The sequence below is a fragment of the Meriones unguiculatus genome, chromosome 5 (assembly GCF_030254825.1).
Source record: "Meriones unguiculatus strain TT.TT164.6M chromosome 5, Bangor_MerUng_6.1, whole genome shotgun sequence".
In the NCBI taxonomy this organism is placed as follows: Eukaryota; Metazoa; Chordata; class Mammalia; order Rodentia; family Muridae; genus Meriones; species Meriones unguiculatus.
Window position 1 is genome coordinate 119,807,728 of NC_083353.1, and position 5,981 is coordinate 119,813,708.

Genomic DNA, 5,981 nt, shown 5'->3' on the forward strand with positions numbered 1-5,981 from the left:
AAAACTTAATTAAGGGCCTAAAGTGATGCCTTCACAGTTAAAAGCATGGTCTGCCTTTGCAGAGGACCCAGGTTCAAGTCCCAGTGCCTGCATCACTCACATTCCTAGGGGACTCACGGTTCTACTCTGGCCCACCTCAGTATTGCATGCATGTGATGGACATACACATGCAGGCAAAACATGTACATACATAAAATACAATTTTTTTAAAAACTGAAGTGAAAAAAAATCATAAAATTCTTTTTGACAGATATTGATAAAACATTCAGGCATTATTGAGGGAGGTGAGCCAAAAACACAATTTGGAGCCAAATACTTCATAGAAATCAGTAAGTTTTTGATTGTATATGACTTAAATGGATAAATTTTTTAATGCAGGCTATGGATTTTTGTTTCAGTATGCCATCATTGTTTACATATTTTGCATACCTATGCTTACATAACTTATGTTTTGATTTTCTTTTATCTCTAGAGGATAGTTCCAAAATTCTTAAAGAGAGTTCTGGGAGTTGATTCAGACAGAAAAAAAAAAAAAAAGTTTATGTAAATTAAGTATTTCTAAAACTGAAAAATATGGTGGTTAACTCCCTACCTACAATATTTTGTTATATTCATATGTTCTTTGACAATTTTTAGTAAGTAAACACATTTTAGTATTGTTCTTTAAGTAAAAATATGTAATGCAGATATAAAATTCTCTCACCTGAATTTACCAGTGAAATGAGCTTTTGTTATTCTATTTGATTTTTAAAACTATAAAATGATAATTCAATATAAGAACAAAATATACAATAACCATGAATTGCTTGATGTATGTAACGGTTAAAAAAAAAAAGTAGAGTAACACCTTCAGCCTTTAGGTTCCTTGTTTCTGTAATGCTTACAACTAATTTCCTATGCTACGTGTTATCTTTATCACTTTTTCACAAAAATTTTATTTATTTATTTGTTTGTTTGTTTATTTATTTTTCAAGACAGGGTTTCTCTGTGTAGGCCTGAGTGTCCTGGAACTTGCCCTATAGAACAGGCTGGCCTTGAACTCAGAAATCTGATTGCCTCTGCCTCCAAAGTTCTGGGGTTAAAGGTCTGCCAATCGACTTTATTTTTAATTATGTGTGACCCTGTGGGGTTATGCGCACATGAGCACATGGCCCACAAAGGCCAAAAGAGTGTATCAGAACCCATGGAGCTACAGTTGCCGGCAATGGTGAAGCGACCTCGTGTGGGTGCTGGGAACCAAAGCCAGGTCCTCTGGAAGAGCAGTCTGCGCTCTTAACTGCTGAGGCCTGTCAGTATAAAAAGAGGTAAGGCTGTGGCTTGGACCTTACATGCCCTGCGAAGGGCGTGTGCTGAAGGCCTGTGGTGCTACTGAGGACATAGTGAGGACTGATGGTCAGATTCCCTCTCTCTTTTCTTTTTCTCTCTCTGTGTGTATGTGTGTCTCCTTTCTAGATATTATAAGGTGAATAAACTTCTTCTACCCCATATTTCCCCCATGATATATTCTGCTACCACAGACCACGAAAAAGGGGACCATACATCCAAGGACTGAAAACTGAAGCCGGAAGCCAAAATGAATCTTCCCTCCCTGTAATTTATCATAGGTATTTTGTCAGAGAATCAGAAATCTAACACTTATTTATTCATTACTTAATTTTGCTTTACAACAAGCATGTGACCTTAAAACCGTTACTGTCCTTACTTGCTTCTAAGTCATTAGGTACTCAAGGATGATGTTGAATTTCTAATCCTCTTGCCTGCATTCCTTGGTTCTGGGATGGCAAGCGTGGCTCTCCGCACTTGGTTTCTGTGGTGCTGGGGTGTCCAATCCGAGCTTCACGCTTGTCAGGCAAGTGGCCACCCGTGGAGCCACATTCCAGGCCCTGCATGTTGATGTTTTGAGATAGGGTCTCCCTCTGTAGCCCAGGCTGGCCTTGAATTTCTGAGAATCTTCCTGCCTCGGTCTCCTGAGTGCTGGGATTACAGGTGTATGTCAGCACATCCAATGGACAGCAAGCCTTCTCTCTCTCTCTCCTCTCTCTCTCTCCCTGGGTTTGCTCTTTCACCTTAGAAAACAAATATTAAACTAGTCAGGCATTTGATAGGCTAAGTTACGAGGGAAGCAACTATCAGTTCAAAAGTAATGCTTGCCAGTCATGGGGACATACTTCTATAATCCAAGCACCAATAAGGTGGATACGAAGGGTAATAAATGAGTTTCACACTACCCTACTAAGCCCTGCCTCAGGAACAGCACACCATCACAAGAAAAAGCGATGCTTTTCTGTCACGTCTGCACAAATACAGGCTATTAGTACAGGTGAGTTCAAAATTAATGTCTCAGTCTTTTTTACCCATGATCTGTCCTGGTAGAATGTTTTTATTAGTGAGTGGAGTCACTACTTTAAGATGGCTTCTGTCACAGAAATAACCAATTTTCCTTGTTAATTGTGCTGCAATAAACTCTCTTTGGATCTTAATTGTGGCTATTTTTCAAGTCCTCCGTCACTGACTGGCAGGTACTGTCTTACTCTGATTCCTCTCAGAAAGCTTTGGCAGGCAGCTGCAGTGAGCGAGCTTCATCCTCAGTCTGACTCATGAGGAAGACTCTCCCAAGCACGCCGATGCAGATGCACGTGCATCGGATGCATCATGCGGCTTTCCGAAATTCTAACGGAGAAACTGACGGATGCGTAGATCTGTCCCTGAGTAAACTGACGAGAACTGCGGGGGTTTGTATCAACTGACAGGCTCTAGAATCACCCTAGAGACAAATCTAGATTCGATTAACTGAGATGGGAAGACCCACCCCAAATACAGGCGGTATGGTGCCGTCGGTGGAGTCCCAGGAGGAATGGTCAGTTGAAAGTGAGTTGACACCCGCTGCTTCTGGACAGCAGGGGCAAGGCAACCAGCGCGTCACAGTCCTGACACCATGCCCGCCCTGCCCCAGTGGATGTGCCCTCAAACTGGGAGCAGCGCGAGCACTTCCCTCCTCCAGCTGCTTTTGTGAAGCATCTAACCGCAGCAGTAATAAAAGCAACTGCAAGAACAGTTCTAACTCTTCCCACCCATCTACTTGAACGTTGTAAATGCTGCATTTTCTACGTCTGAGGAGCCTGTTGCCCCTTTGCTCTTCAGCAATCTATCATCAGAGTAAATTGATAGAATATGTCTTCTCTTCCTTCTCCTTCTGCTCCTCCTCCTCCACTGCTGCTGCCACTGCTGCTGCTGCTGCTGCTTTATTCAAAGTCCCAAAAAGACCAACTGATGAGACAACTCTGCAGATAAAGGTTCCTGCTGCAGAGTCTAACAGCTGAGCCCAATCTCCAGGACCGACATGGTGAAAGGAGAGAACAGCTCCCAAAAGTTGGTGTGTTTGATTTGTTTTCTGAAGTTTTTCTCTGACCTCCATATGTATGTTATGGCACATGCCCTCACACATATACATGTACATGCAAGCACATTCAAGCTCTCTCTCTCCACACACACACACACACACACACACACACACATAAATAAATACATGTTTTTAAAATGCCAGGAAACTTAAAAGAGCTTAAATTGATGTTTGATGTTTCACCTCTATCGTAACAGCACTTGGAAAACTGAGGCAAGTGGATTGCTACAGGTTCAAGGCCAGCCAGAGTGACAGCAAGACCCTGCTCTAGGAAATTAAAAAACAAAAGAAAACCCCACCAACTTATCAATCACTGTTTTTGTATTTGTCAGTAATCAGGCCAAGCAAATATAATTTTTTCTGTATCTCTGGCAGAAATGGCGTTTATGCTTCTGTCATATTTTGTATTTATGTCTTAGGGTTCCTATTAAACATCAGGACCAAAATCAACTTGGGGATGAAAGGGTTTATTTCACCTAACTCATCTCGGTCGTGTTCTACCACAAAAGGAAGTCAAGGCAGGAATCTAGAGACAGGAACCGAAGCAGAGGCCGTGAAGGAATGACACCTATTGGCTTACTCATCATGGCTTACTCAACCCGATTCCTTATAGCTTTCAGGACCACCAGCCTAGGGTGGCACTGCCCGCAATGTGCTGGCCCCTCCCACATCAGTCATCAGTCAAGAAGATGCCCCACAGGCTTGCCCACAGGTCAATCTAGTGGGAACATAGTCTCAATCGTGGTTTCCTCTTCCAAACAGACTCTTAACTTTTGTCAAGTTGACATAAAAGTAACCAGCATAGTTACCATGCTAAACAATAGCATACCTGTGCATTTGTCAGATTTTAGACACATTTGCTTTTTTTGTTTTTAAACTTCCTTGTAGATTGAGTCCTGTCATTTTTTAAAATGTTTTTATGGTAATTGATATTTGCAAATTTTCTCTCATCTTCATGATTTGGCACACCTGAGAACAAAAACCTGATTGCCTGGGTCTGTATTGGCATAATCTTAAAAATGAAAATCCTGGCAAGATGAAACTGGACCCTTCTGTGCACTGCCCAAGAAATAACCATGACGGTGACACTATCTGCCATTGCCAAATATGCTTAAACTACAAACCAGGAAATCTGTTGGCTTGCCACTCCCTGTCCTGTGTTCACCTTCTGAAGATGCTTTATTTCCAATGTCAAGAAATCATCTAACTGATGCCCTCGGGATTCAAAAACTAGATGTAAAATCTTGAGTGTGTTTGTTTGTGTATGAGAGAGAGAGAGAGACCACAGAAATGTGTCTGGACTGGCTAGCACAGTGAAGCACTCAGCATAGGTGGGTACCCTGCACCCACTTGGGAGACCATCAGCCAAATGAGACACTGCTGTTTAGGTGCCCAGCTAATTGCCTCGTGATTCAACAGGAGGAGCAAGGAGCTTACGTTTGACCTTTTCTACCTACTCACCTTCATCCTGACTTTGGTTTTGCCCCTTTGGGATGGCACACGGTGTAACAATTAACCTGAAGCGTTCTCTCTCTCTCTCTCTCTCTCTGTGAATACCACCCCAGATCTTTTTGTTTGTTACTTTTAATTTTTTATCGCTTTCCCTCATTTACTTGTGTACATGTGAACATGTGAGCAGATGCATGAATGCCACAGAGGACATGTGGAGGTCAAAGGACAACTTTCAGGAATTGGTTTTCTCCTTCCGCCAAGTGAATCCAACTCATCTCTCTCAGCAGCAAACACTTTTACCCAATGAGTCATCTTGCTGACTGTTGGTGGTAGTGGTTGGTTGATTGGTTTTAAGATAAGGTCCAGTGTAACCCATAAATATGTAGTTGGGGCTGACCTTGAACTCCTGACAAGCTCCCACTTGCCTCCAAATTTTAGGTTTTGTGACCACATGCTTGGCTGCCATCCAGCTCCAGTTTAGCTCTTAGCATATGAAACTTTTTGGAAGGGAGAGAGAAAGCTTCAAAGGAAGCAGTGTCAGGTAGTGGTGAAGGGTTCCAGAATATGCCATCCTAAAATATACCTCCTTAGAATAAGGATTTATCCATGCGAACACTAATTAAGAACTCGAAAGTGATCGAAACAACATGTCACCCTACAGCTGCCCCTGGATCCGACCACCTCTTTGGCTCCTTTGTTGTGTTATGGTACAGCTATCAGACCCCATTAATGCATTGATACCATGCTTTTTAAACACTTTAGGCACCAGAATCACAAGACAAATAAGCCACATTACTTTATAAAGTAACCTCAGGTTGCTGGGTGCAGTGGTGTGTGCCTGTAATCCCAGCACTCATGGAGGAAGAGGCAGGTGGGTCTCTTATGAGTTTGAGGACAGCCAAGACTACACAGAGAAACCTTGTCTCAAAAAACATAGATAGATAGATAGATAGATAGATAGATAGATAGATAGATAGATAGATATAGAGTAACCTTGGGTATCTGTTATATCAATAGAAAATGGACCAAGAGCTGGGTATGATGGCATATGCCTGTATTCTAAGCACTAGGGAAGTGGAGGCAGAAATATCTTGAATTCAAGGCCATTCTGAGCTATGTGAGACTGTCT